This window comes from Mesoplodon densirostris, chromosome 8 (assembly GCF_025265405.1).
Source record: "Mesoplodon densirostris isolate mMesDen1 chromosome 8, mMesDen1 primary haplotype, whole genome shotgun sequence".
Lineage (NCBI taxonomy): Eukaryota > Metazoa > Chordata > Mammalia > Artiodactyla > Ziphiidae > Mesoplodon > Mesoplodon densirostris.
Window position 1 is genome coordinate 110978673 of NC_082668.1, and position 14078 is coordinate 110992750.

Here is a 14078-nt window from a genome sequence, read left to right on the forward strand (position 1 = left end):
GAATAGCCTCTTGGCTAGATGCTAAGACGTTTGATCCCCATGGCTAAAACCTAGAACTTTGCAAGTACAATCACTCTAGGTATTCAGTCACCCCTCTAAACCAAAGTGAACTTTCCTTTGTATATGTTTAAGACAAATAACGTATGAGGCTATCTGTGAGTTGTCCTTTTAACTCTCACAATAACCCTAACAGGTAAGTGCAATTATGTCCATTTTACAGGTGAGGTATAAAAGCAAAGAAAGGTTAAGTCACTCAGCCAAGTTTCCAGCCTTAGTAAGAGGGCAAGCTGGGATTCAAATCCATGCAGTCTGTCTGGCTCCAAAGCCCTCATTCATACCATTATGTTCAGCCTCCCAAATTGTTACATGTCGCCCTAAATTCTTTTTCTATGAATACTTTTTTTGAAGTGGGAAAGTAATATACAGACTATTTTCATAACTTACCATTATCCTACCTAACAATATATCTTGGGATATTTCCTTTGAATCTCTAAGTATTTTATTTAAACCTTTACTATGGCACTTCTAATAGCTACCTTATGATGATATGTATAGTTGCTTTACAGACTATAAAATTTCTATGTAGGGCTTATTCACTATCAAATTTTCACTGTGCCTACGTACCCAGATAGGTACGTGCCTAGCTCATAGTGGGAGCACTACATATTCATATTTGTTTCATTAAATTAGGTTAACTCTTTTTGAATCAAAGTATATCGGGTTAAGCAGGCCTTTTTTTTAAACATCTTTATTGGCATATAATTGCTTTATGATGCTGTGTTAGTTTCTGCCTTATAACAAAGTGAATCAGCTATACATATACATATATCCCCATATCTCCTCCCTCCCACCCTCCCTATCCCACCCCTCTAGGTGGTCACAAAGCACCGAGCTGATCTCCCTGTGCTATGTAGCTGCTTCCCACTACCTATCTATTTTACATTTGGTAGTGTACATATGTCCATGCCACTCTCTCACTTCGTCCCAGCTTACACTTCCCCCTCCACGTGTCCTCGAGTCCATTCCCTACATCTGCATCTTTATCCCTGTCCTGCCCATAGGTTCTTCAGAACGTTTATATATATATATATTTGATTCCATATATATGTGTTAGCCTATAGTATTTTATTTTTCTCGTTCTGACTTACTTCACTCTGTATGACAGACTCCAGGTCCATCCACCTCACTACAAATAACTCAATTTCGTTTCTTTTTATGGCTGAGTAATATTCCACAGCATATATGTGCCACATCTTCTTTATCCATTCATCTGTAGATGGATGGAAGGTTGCTTCCACATCCTGCTATTGTAAATAGAGCTGCAATGAATATTGTGGTACATGACTCTTTTTGAATTATGGTTTTCTCAGAGTATATGCCCAGCAGTGGGATTGCTGGGTTGTATGGTAGATCTATTTTTAGTTTTTTAAGGAACCTCCAAACTGTTCTCCATAGTGGCTGTATCAATTTACATTCCCACCAACAGTGCAACAGGGTTCCCTTTTCTCCACACCCTCTCCAGTATGTATTGTTTCTAGATTTTTTGATGATGGCCATTCTGACTGGTGTGAGGTGATACCTCATTTTAGTTTTGATTTGCATTTCTCTAATGATTAATGACGCTGAGCATCCTTTCATGTGTTTGTTGGCAATCTGTATATCTTCTTGGGAGATATGTATATTTAGGTCTTCTGCCCATTTTTGGATTGGGTTTTTTTTAATATTGAGCTGCATGAGCTGTTTATAAATTTTGGAGATTAATCCTTTGTCAGTTGCTTCATTTGCAAATATCTTCTCTCAATCTGAGGGTGGTCTTTTCATTTTGTTTATGCTTTCCTTTGCTGTGCAAAAGCTTTTAAGTTTCATTAGGTCCCATTTGTTTATTTTTGTTTTTATTTTCATTTCTCTAGGAGGTGGGTCAAAAAGATCTTGCTGTGATTTATGTCATAGAGTGTTCTGCCTATGTTTTCCTGTAAGAGTATTATAGTGGCTGGCCTTACATTTAGGTCTTTAATCCATCTGGAGTTTATTTTTGTATATGGTGTTAGGGAGTGTTCTCATTTCATTCTTTTACATGTAGCTGTCCAGTTTCCCCAGCACCACTTCTTGAAGAGCCTGTCTTTTCTCCATTGTATATTCTTGCTTCCTTTATCGAAAATAAGGTGACCATATGTGTGTGGGTTTATCCCTGGGCTTTCTATACTGTTCCATTGATCTGTATTTCTGTTTTTGTGCCAGTACCATACTGTCTTGATTACTGTAGTTTTGTATTATAGTCTGAAGTCCAGGAGCTTGATTCCTCCAGCTCCGTTTTTCTTTCTCAAGATTGCTTTGGCTACTCAGGGTCTTCTGTGTTTCCATACAAATTGTGAAATTCGTTCTAGTTCTGTGAAAAATGCCATTAGTAGTTTGATAAGGATTGCACTGAATCTGTAGATTGCACTGGGCAGTACAGTCATTTTCACAGTGTTGATTCTTCCAATCCAAGAACATGGTATATCTCTCCATCTATTTCTATCAACTTTAATTTCTTTCATCAGTGTCTTATAGTTTTCTGCATTCAGGTCTTTGTCTCCTTAGGTAGGTGTATTCCTAGGTATTCTATTATTTTTTTTGCAGTGGTAAATGGGAGTGTTTCCTTAATTTCTCTTCAGATTTTTCATCATTAGTGCATAGGAATGCAAGAGATTTCTGTGCATTAATTTTGAATCCTGCTACTCTACCAAATTCATTGATTAGCTCTACTAGTTTTCTGGTAGCATCTTTAGGATTCTCTATATATAGTATCATGTTATCTGCAAACAGTGACAGCTTTACTTCTTCTTTTCCAAGTTGCATTCCTTTTACTTCTTTTTCTTCTCTGATTGCTGTGGCTAAAACTTCCAAAACTATGCTGAATAACAGTGGTGAGAGTGGACAACCTTCTCTTGTTCCTGATCTTAGAGGAAATGATTTCAGTTTTTCACCACTGCAAACGATGTTGGCTGTGGATTTGTCATATATGGCCTTTATTATGTTGAGGTAAGATCCCTCTATGCCTACTTTCTGGAGGGTTTTATCATAAATGGGTGTTGAATTTGTTCCAAAGGTTTTTCTGCCTCTATTGAGAGGATCATATGGTTTTTCTCCTTCAATTTGTTAATATGGTTTATCACATTGATAGTTTGCATATATTGAAGAACCCCTGCATTCCTGGGGTAAACCCCACTTGATCACGCTGTATGATCCTTTTAATGTGCTATTGGATTCTGTTTGCTCGCATTTTGTTGAGAATTTTTGGATCTATGTTCATCAGTGACATTGGCCTGTAGTTTTCTTTCTTTGTAACATCTTTGATTTTGGTATCAGGGTGATGGTGGCCTCACAGAATGAGTTTGAGAGTGTTCCTCCCTCTGCTATATTTTGGAAGCGTATGAGAAGGACAAGTGTTAGCTCTTCTCTAAATGTCTGATAGAATTCAACTGTGAAGCCATCTGGTCCTGGGCTTTTGTTTGTTGGAAGATTTTTAATCACAGTCTCAATTTCAGTGCTTGTGACTGCTCTGTTTATATTTCCTATTTCTTCCTGGTTCAGTCTGGGAAGGTTGTGCTTTTCTTAGAATTTGTCCATTACTTCCAGGTTGTCCATTTTATTAGCATACAGTTGCTTGTAGTAATCTCTCATGATCCTTTGTATTTTTGCAGTGTCAGCTGTTACTTCTCCTTTTTCATTTCTAATTCTATTGATTTGAGTCTTCTCCCTTTTTTTCTTGATGAGTCTGGCTAATGGTTTGTCAATTTTGTTTATCTTCTCAAAGAACCAGCTTTTAGTTTTACTGATCTTTGCTATTGTTTCTTAATTTCTTTTTCATTTATTTCTAATCTGGTCTTTATGATTTCTTTCCTTCTGCTAACTTTTGGGGGTTTTTGTTCTTCTTTCTCTAATTGCTTTAGGTGTAAGGTTAGGTTGTTTATTTGAGATGTTTCTTGTTTCTAGAGGTAGGATTGTATTGCTATAAACTTCCCTCTTAGAACTGCTTTTGCTGCTTCCCATAGGTTTTAGGTCATTGTATTTTCATTGTCATTTGTTTCTAGGTATTTTTTGATTTCCTCTTTGATTTCTTCAGCGATCTCTTGGTTATTTAGTAGTGTATTGTTTAGCCTCCATGTGTTGGAATTTTTTACAGAATTTTTCCTGCAATTGATACCTAGTCTCATGGCATTGTGGTCGGAAAAGATACTTGATATGATTTCAATTTTCTTATATTTACCAAGGCTTAATTTGTGACCCAAGATATGATCTATCCTGGAGAATGTTCCATGAGCACTTGAGAAGAAAGTGTATTCTGTTGTTTTTGGATGTTATGTCTTATAAATATCAATTAAGTCCATCTTGTTTAATATATCATTTAAAGCTTGTGATTCGTTATTGATTTTCATTTTGGGTGATCTGCCCACTGGTGAGAGTGGGGTGTTAAAGTCCCCTACTATGATTGTGTTACTGTCAATTTCCCCTTTTTATGCGTTAGCATTTGCCTTGCATATTGAGGTGCTCCTATGTTGGGTGCATAAATATTTACAATTGTTGTATCTTCTTCTTGGATTGATCCCTTGATCATTATGTACTGTCCTTCTGTGTCTCTTGTAATAGTCTTTGTTTTAAAGTCTATTTTGTCTGATATGAGAATTGCTACTGTAGCTTTCTTTTGATTTCCATTTGCATGGAATATCTTTTTCCATCCCCTCACTTTCAGTCTGTATGTGTCCCTAGGTCTGAGGTGCGTCTCTTGCAGACAACAGATATACGGGTCTTGTTTTTAGATCCATTCAGCTAGTCTATGTCTCTTGGTTGGAGCATTTAATCCATTTACATTTAAGGTGGTTATCGATATGTATTTTCCTGTTACCATATTCTTAAGTGTTTGAGTTTGTTATTGTAGGTCTTTTCCTTCCCTTGTGTTGCCTGCCTAGAGAAGTTCCTTTAGCATTTGTTGTAAAGCTGGTTTGGTGGTGCTGAATTTTCTTAGCTTTTGCTTGTCTGTAAAGGTTTTAATTTCTCTCTCAAATCTGAATGATATCCTTGCTGGGTAGAGTAATCTTGGTTGTAGGTTATTCCCTTTCATCACTTTAAATATGTCTTGTCACTCCCTCTGGCTTGCAGAGTTTCTGCTGAAATATCAGCTGTTAACCTTATGGGGTTTCCCTTGTAAGTTATTTGTTGCTTTTCTCTTGCTGCTTTTAATATTTTTTCTTTGTATTTAATTGTTGATAGTTTGGTTAATATGTGTCTTGGTGTGTTTCCCCTTGGATTTATCCTGTATGGGACGCTCTGTGCTTCCTGGACTTAATTAACTATTTCCTTTCCCATATTAGGGAAGTTTTCAACTATAATCTCTTCAAATATTTTCTCAGTCCCTTTCTTTTTCTCTATTTCTTCCGGAACCCCTATAATTCAAATGGTGCGTTTAGTGTTGTCCCAGAGGTCTCTGAGACTGTCCTCAATTCTTTTCATTCTTTTTTCTTTATTCTGCTCTGCAGTAGTTATTTCCACTATTTTATCTTCCAGGTCACTTATCTGTTCTTCTGCCTCAATTATTCTGCTATTAATCCCTTCTAGATATTTTTAATTTCATTTATTGTGTTGTTCATCATTGCTTGTTTCATCTTTAGTTCTTCTAGGTCCTTGTTATATGTTTCTTGTATTTTCTCCATTCTATTTCCAAGATTTTGGATCATCTTTACTATCATTACTCTGAATTATTTTTCAGGTAGACTGCCTATTTCCTCTTCATTTGTTTAGTCTGATGTGTTTTTACCTTGCTTCTTCATCTGTTGCGTGTTTCTCTGTCTTCTCATTTTGCTTAACTTACTGTGTTTGGGGTCTCCTTTTCATAGCCTGCAGATTCATAGTTCCTGTTGTTTTTGGTGTCTGTCCCCAGTGGCTAAGGTTGGTTCAGTGGGTTGTGTAGGCTTTCTGGTGGAGGGGACTGGTGCCTGTATTCTGGTGGATGAAGTTGGATCTTGTCTTTCTGGTGGGCAGAACCGCGAGGGACCCCTATAATTCAAATGTTGGTGTGTTTAGTGTCCCAGAGGTCTCTAAGACTGTCCTCAATTCTTTTCATTCTTTTTTCTTTATTCTGCTCTGCAGTAGTTATTTGCACTGTTTTTTCTTCCAGGCCACTTCTCTGTTCTTCTACCTCAGTTATTCTGCTACTGTTTCCTTCTAGAGAATATTTAATTTCATTTATTGTGTTGCTCATCATTGTCTGTTTGTTCTTTAGTTCTTCTAGGTCCTTGTTAAATGTTTCTTGTATTTTCTCCATTCTGTTTCCAAGATTTTGGATCATCTTTACTGTCATTACTCTGAATTCTTTTTCAGGTAGACTGCCTATTTTCTCTTCATTTGTTTGGTCTCGTGGGTTTTTACCTTGCTCCTTCATCTGCTGCATATTCCTCTATCTTCTCATTTTGCTTAACTTAGTGTGTTTGGGGTCTCCCTTTCATAGGTTGCAGGTTCATAGTTCCTGTTGCTTTTGGTGTCTGCCCCCAGTGGGTAAGGTTGCTTCAGTGGGTTGTGTAGGCTTCCGGGTGGAGGGGATTGGTATCTGTGGCCTGGTGGATGAGGCTGGATCTTGTCTTTCTGGTGGGCAGAACCACATCCAGTAGTGTGTTTTGGGGTGTCTGTGACCTTACAATGATTTTAGGCAGCCTCTCTGCTAATGGGTGGGGTTGTGTTCCTGTCTTGCTAGTTCCTCTTGGCATAGGGTGTCTAGCACTATAGCTTGTTGGTCATTGAGTGGAGCTGGGTCTTAGGATTGAGCTGGAGATCTCTGCGAGAGCTTTCTCTGTTTGATATTATGTAGAGCTGGGAGGTCTCTGATAGACCAATGTCCTGAACTCGGCTCTCCCACCTCAGAGGCACAGGCCTGACACCTGGCTGGAGCACCAAGAGCCAGTCAGCCACATGGCTCAGAAGAAAAGGGAGAAAAATAGAAAGAAAGAAAGAAAGAAAAAATAATACTAAAATAAAATAAAATAAAGTTATTAAAATAAAATTATTTTTTAAATTATTAAAAGTTTACAAAGAAAAAAAAAAGAAAGAAAGAGAGGAACCAAACCAAAAAAATCCACCAATAACAAGCGCTCAAAACTATCCAAAAAAAAAAAAAAAAAGCAGACAGACAGAACCCTAGGACAAATGGTAAAAGCAAAGCTATACAGACAAAATCACACAAAGAAGCATACACATATACACTCACAAAAAGAGAAACAGGAAAAAATATACATATATCTCTATGTAAAAAAAAAAAAATGGAAGAGAGCAACCAAATCAATAAACAAATCTACCAATGACCATAAACTCTAAATACTAAACAAGATAAACATAAAACCAGAAACAAATTAGATGCAGAAAGCAAACCCCAAGCCTACAGCTGATCTCAAAGTCCACCACGTCAATTTTGGGATGATTTGTTGTCTATTCAGGTACTCCACAGATGCAGGGTACATCAAGTTGATTGTGGAGATTAAATCCACTGCTCCAGAGGTTGCACGGAGAAATTTCCCTTTCTCTTCTTTGTTCGCACAGCTCCTGGGGTTCAGCTTTGGATTTGGCCCCTCCTCTGCATGTAGGTCTCCTGAGGGCATCTGTTCTTTGCTCAGAAATGACGGGCTTAACATAGCAGCTGATTAGGGGGCTCTGGCTCACTCAGGCCAGTGGGGCAGAGAGGGGTATGGAATGCAGGCCGAGCCTGCAACGGCAGAGGTCAGCATGACATTGCAACAGCCTGAGGTGTCCTGTGTGTTCTCCCGGGGAAGTTGTCCCTGAATCACAGGACCCTGGCAGTGGCGGGCTGCACAGGCTCCCGGGAGGGAGTGACCTGTGGATAGTGACCTGTGCTTGTACACAGGCTTCTTGGTGGCTGCAGCAGCAGCCTTAGCATTTCATGCCCATCTCTGGGGTCCACGCTGACAGCCACCGCTCGTGTCTGTCTCTGGAGCTTGTTTAGGCGGTGCTCTGAATCCCCTCTCCTCGTGCACCCTGAAACAACGGTCTCTTGCCTCTTAGGTCCAGACTTTTTCCCGGACTCCCTCCCGGCGAGCTGTGCACACTAGCCCCCTTCAGGCTGTGTTCAGGCAGCCAACCCCAGTCCTCTCCCTGGGATCTGACCTCCGAAACCCAAGCTTCAGCTCCCAGCTCCCGCCTGCCCCAGCAGGTGAGCAGACAAGCCTATCAGGCTGGTGAGTGCTGGTCAGCACCTATACTCTCTGTGGAAATCTCTCCGCTTTGCCCTCTGCAGCCCTGTTGCTGTGCTCTCCTCTGTGGCTCTGAAGCTCTCCCCCCTCGCCCACTGCCCATCTCCGCCAGTGAAGGGGCTTCCTAGTCTGTGGAAACTTTTCCTCCTTCACAGCTCCCTCCCAGAGGTGCAGGTCCTGTCCCTATTCTTTTGTATCTATATTTTCTTTTTTCTTTTGCCCTACCCAGGTACATGGGGAGTTTCTTGCCTTTTGGGAAGTCTGAGGTCTTCTGCCAGCATTCAGTAGGTGTTCTGTAGGAGTTGTTCTACATGTAGATGTATTTCTGATGTATTTGTGGGGAGGAAGGTGATCTCCACGTCTTACTCCTCCGCCATCTTGAAGGTCTCTCCTAAGCAGGCCTTTTGGAAGGTAAACCTAACCTAGTACTTAATCATCTTTAAAATATATGTCCTCTAAGCTTCCAAGTTTCAAACTACCTTATAAATGAATTTTGGGAACAAAACCCATGTGGAAACTGGAGGGAGGGGTGGGGGTGTTGAGTTTAGAAATAATCAGTGTGAAAATGAGAACATCTGTAAGCACTAGTAACTTTCACAACCTATCAGTTCAACGTGATAAACAGAGACAATAGACTTTTTTACTGTACCTCTACCACACTCAAAGCTCTGTGCCCAACACCCAAGGGGGTAATTTTATCCTCAAGCCCACAAACCTACTTACTCTACAACATCACTGAGCTCTATAGCTTAGCAGCCTTGAGAAAACAGTACATATTATAGCTGCTTCATAGGAAAATATATTCTAAACACCTACTGAAAATCCTAGAAAACATAGAAAACATCTCCCCCTGACCTGGTCTTGCAGACTATTCCTTGCTGTGGTATCCAGCATGTCAGCATGTCACTCACGTGTTCTACAGTGTTCAGTAGCTACAGAATTCATCATCATCATTATCATCATGATACAGCACCCATTTATGGAGGGCTTACTCCATGCCAGGCATATAGTAACTCTAATCTTCAAAATAATGCTAAAGGTAGGTATTATCATCCACATTTTACAAATGAAGATATAAAGTCAAAGAGACTTAACAACTTGCCTATGGTCACATGACATGCAGTATTAGAACTGGAATTGTACCTTACATCTGACTGATGCCAAAACCCATCCTCTTTCCTCTAAAACTTGAGTCCCATTCCAGCCCAACTCCTTAGACTGCTTTTTTGGCATCCCCTATAGAAGGGGATGTGGTTACTGAAAAGATGGACAGACACTGGAAAACAATCTTAACTGTAAATATTCTCAAGGTACTAATGTCAATTAATGTCCAAGCAGGAAGACCATAAGAATAAATGTACAGGGACTTCCCTGGTGGTGCAGTGGTTAAGAATCTGCCTGCCACTGCAGGGGACACGGGTTTGAACCCTGGTCCGGGAAGATCCCACGTGCTGCGGAGCAACTGAGCCTGCACACCTAGAGCCCGTGCTCCCCAACGAGAAGCCACCGCAATGAGAAGCCTGTGTGTCGCAAAGAGTAGCCCCTGCTTGCCGCAACTAGAGAAAGCCCGCATGCAGTGACGAAAATCCAACACAGCCAAAAATAAATAAATAAAATAAATTTTTAAAAAAAGAATAAATGTACAAACACCTTGAAATTTTCTTTAAAAGTACTAGGTCCAGGAGTAAAACGATGTATTAAAGAAAAAAATCATATGGCCAACTTACATACGGTATTAGACCAAGAGTTGACGCCTCATTTCCCAAACTTCAGCAGACACAGCAATGCCCCCCGCTTTCTGCTATTAAAACAGCTACTAGAGGACAAAGAGTAAATACACATTTTAAGTAACCCAAATTGCTCTAGTATATCTAGTAAATTGTTTCTGTCTGTGAATTTTTCCAAAAGGGAATTTTATGTTGAATAATATTTTTAAAAGAACAAAACAGCTTCAGTTTTAAAAAGCTACTCTGGTGTGGTAGGTCCCATCTCACATCACTCACCAGTGTTTGTCAAAGGGCACTGGCATTTTGGGCAGGGCAATTTCTTGTTGTTTGGAACTGCCCTAAGCATTGAAAAACATTTAGCAGCCCTGGCTCGTGCCCACTAAATGCCAGTGCACGCCCCCTCCCCGCTCTGAGATAACCAAACATGGCCTTACATATTTCCAAATTCCCACAGAGAGGCAATGTTCTCCCACTGAGAGATACTGATTGCTAGACTCTTCCCGCATTCTACTTCCAGGCTGCTAGAGACTTTCTACAATTTTTATTTATGTAATTCTGCCGCAGCTATTTACTCAATCTTTCTGAAAGTGCTTGTTTATAGTTTCCTACTTCACCCCAAATGTTGTCTTTAAAAATAACACTTGTTTCATGTTTACTTGAATAAAATTTTTTAAGCTATTTTTTAAGTCCAAAAAGCTAATTTTGTGACTACATAATAATACAGTAGTATATAATTACTGGAGACAAAAATAAAAGTTAAAATGCTTTAGAATCACAGTATCCTAAAATGTAAGAAATTGAAGGGAATTGGGAGTCCATCTCTTCCAGGGGCTATGTGAGTCTGATGTAAAATAAAACCAAAAAAGTTGTGGATATGTGCATTTTTCTGGTTAGGGAGTTGGACATTTTTATATCAAGTACTCAAAAAGTTCATGATCCAAAGGAAGTTAAGAACCAGTGATCTGTTTCCTGGCAAAGCAAATGAGACCCAAAGTGGTTAAGTGAAGTGACAAGATCAAGAATGTATACCACTGGGTCTTGCTACGACAAACATGTAAAGTGAACTCCTAGAAATGGCCAGACTGACTCATCAAAGGGGTAAAAAATTCCACAAGACAATTCACTGCCTACTACGCAACAACTAAGTTCCTAAATAAAGTATGTTGTTTATAATAGTCACACATTAGGGGAGTAGGTTATTTTAAAGTGAAAGCTCTTGGAATAAGTATCCCTAATTTGTTTGTTTTCAAGTTTGGTTTTCTGATTATGTATTGATATTATCTTCCTAGAGTGTATCTATACCTTTAAATGTTACTGTTACATCAGCAATAAATTAGATTCTCAAAATTTTTTTAAAAACCTATATTTGAAAAATTTAGATTACCCAAGAAATAATTTTCTGATCAGGGAAGAAGCCTCTGGTACAAAGATACCATTTAAAAGACAATATCTCAACAGATCCTCAACAATAATCCTAGTAAGTAGGAAGGTGTTTTTAATCCTTAATCTTTTTATTTTACAAAATAAAATACATTAAGTAACTTTCTGAGATTATAAAACTGTTGCCAGGTAGTACCAGGACTAGCCTCAAGCACTCTGACTCCATGTCCAGAGTATTTCCCATTTCACAATTGCCTTTTCTACAAACACCATACAGAAACAATTTAAATGCCACAAAAGAAACAGTTTTTAAAGCCATGTTGATAAACTACAGTTAAGACCAAAATAATAATTTTTTTTTCAAAAACTGACAAAGAAACTTCCACAGAACATGAAAAATTCTACCTTGAGCCCTGACCTACAATTTCTATAAAGTACGTTACTGAACAAAAAGAAAAATAGTTCAAATACTTTGGATAGATAATAACAAATCATCAAAACTGGAAAAACATTATGGCTTCCTGTCAATGGATTATTATTACCTTTAGGTAAATAAAATAAGTGATTCTCAGCTTTGTGGATAAAAATCAAAGTCTACATTTGCCACTGAAACAGCTTCCAGGCAACAGGCATTTGAAAACAAGCATACAAACAAAATCTCCTTAAGAACTGATTAAGTACCAATTGTAATTTAACAATTGCAACACCCCCAAAACCATACAAGATCATTTGTCTTCAAAGGAAGAGCAGTCAAAGAAGTATGTTTACTCCCTCAGATTACCTGTCTCTTCAGGTGCTTAGGTCAGAAAGGCTACTAAATAATAAAATTAAATTACTACCTCACATCTTTTTTATCCTATGCTCTTGTAATTAGAATGGCATTCTCAAAATAGAATAAGCATTACAGTTAGGAAAAACACACTTAAATCAATGAAACTCTCCTTAAGTAAAAGCACACAAATGTGAATCATAGGCTATGGACGCTAAAAACTACTAGGAAGAAAAACATGCTTGCCTTGAAGACCCTGCAACTCATCTTTCCTGTCAACATTAAAACCCAAACACAGAAACCATTAAGCAAGCAACATTTGCATCCCATTATTGCTTTTAAATGACAAATCTCAGTCCCTAAAAAGGTTACTCCATCGTTTGAGAATAATTTTCTGATAACAATGAAAACAAGCTCTGTCTTTAAATTACTAAATTGCATTTTATCCTTTCCTTTTCAGTCCACCACACGTAAAAGCAACAGTTGTCAGTTTAAAAAGAATCAACCTCTTTCCCAAATAAATGTTCATGATTCACAGTTTCGTCACTTTATATCAGATATGTACTGAGAACTATAACAAAACAGACTACTCAACGTAATGTCCAGAGAAAGAATAAAAGGAGGAAACAGGAAGAGTACGGGGCTATTCTCTGGGGGGCCCCTATTAGTGGGGGCATCCCTTCATTCATTTTTCACTCAAAGGTTCCCTATTAGGGCCAAACCCCAAAGTTGGAAGATACAACCTAGCCTCTGCCAGACTGCCTTCATTCCTCCTGCACCCAAGACAGGAGCCTGTCTTCCCCCTGCAATCCTCAGCTCCACTGCAATAGTGATCCCGGCCAGTCTCAGTGCCGCAGCTGTCAAGACTATTCATTCCTTCTTCAAGCATTTTCTCAATAAGCCTACAAAATAGTCAGCTCTCCCTGGTATATTTTCCTAGACTATCTAGCTAAGGCCATACTTCACTAACTTTTTGCCAGTGCTAACTGGACATGGGTCACTATCACTTAAGTTTTATCCACACTGCTTTCCTCTACCAGATCGCCAATCCCCACTGACCAACCCTAAAATCCCAGAAACTATCACCAACCGACTTCTAGGTCCTGAAAAGAGTTATCTTTGTCTTTACCACACACCTACTCCAGAGGTTTCCAATTCCAATCCAAAATGCCGAAGTCCCCCTCCTCAACCCAATATCAACATACCTTTTGGCGGATTCTAAGCATTCTACAATACCTACCTTTTCGGATCCTTCCCCCTCCCAAGCCTGAGTCTGGTCTCCCTGGCTACGAGCCTGCCGAGTCCTGACAGCTCTATGCTTGACAGCCCGCCGACCTCCACCCCATCAGATCTCCGGGGTCGCCCTTCCCGCCGTCCTCCAGCCTTCTTTCCGCTCGGACACTCTTCCACTGTCTGGGGAGCCTCGGCCTCTCCTAGACCCTCTCCCCGACCCAGGTGTCCCCTTCCGGATCTCGCCGACCCTTCTCCAGGTTAAGCGGAGCCCCTCGCCCTTCAGGCCCCATCTGTGGTGCTCCTCGCACTTGCCAGCAGGGTTCCCAGGTTGCAAAAACGCAAGCGGTTCCTCTTCCCGAGTGCCACCACCTTCCTCAGGCCCCTTCCCTCAGCACCAAGTCCACCGCGCTTCCCCGGGGAAGCCCAACTCACCCCCGCCTCCGCCATCTTCTGGGACCGGCCCCCACGCCCCTCCGCCGCTTCCTCCTCCCCTCCCACAACTCCGCCCCGAGCTCCACTGCGCCTGTGCGGCCGACGCGGACACGCTCGGACGATCGGGGCAGAACAACTTCCGGTTCCCACCGGCGCCAGGTGGTGGGCCCGCGAGCCGGGGCAAAAGGACTTCCGGTCTCCGCGAGGGTAGCGGCCGGCTGTAGGCGTGGACTGTCGAGCGGTGGAAGGCTGGTAGATCTGCTGTTGTTTGTTGACGGGGCAGTCGTCGTTTTTACTGGTACA

General features: G+C 40.4%; 1 protein-coding gene across 10 annotated transcripts in view; it reads right to left on the bottom strand.

Moving 5' to 3' along the window:
* Nucleotides 1-13830, bottom strand: part of INSIG2 (insulin induced gene 2) — a 33030-nt gene extending 19200 nt beyond the window's left edge. For 8 of the 10 annotated variants that reach the window (XR_009533192.1, XM_060106525.1, XM_060106523.1 and 5 more), the window contains exon 1: nt 13776-13830. The gene's annotated coding sequence lies outside the window, so the exon portion shown is untranslated. Of the gene's footprint in view, nt 1-9961; nt 10051-13775 lie in introns of all 10 variants that reach the window. The other 2 variants (XM_060106524.1, XM_060106532.1) reach the window with 2 other exon arrangements.
* Between the last annotated feature and the right edge of the window lie 248 nt (nt 13831-14078).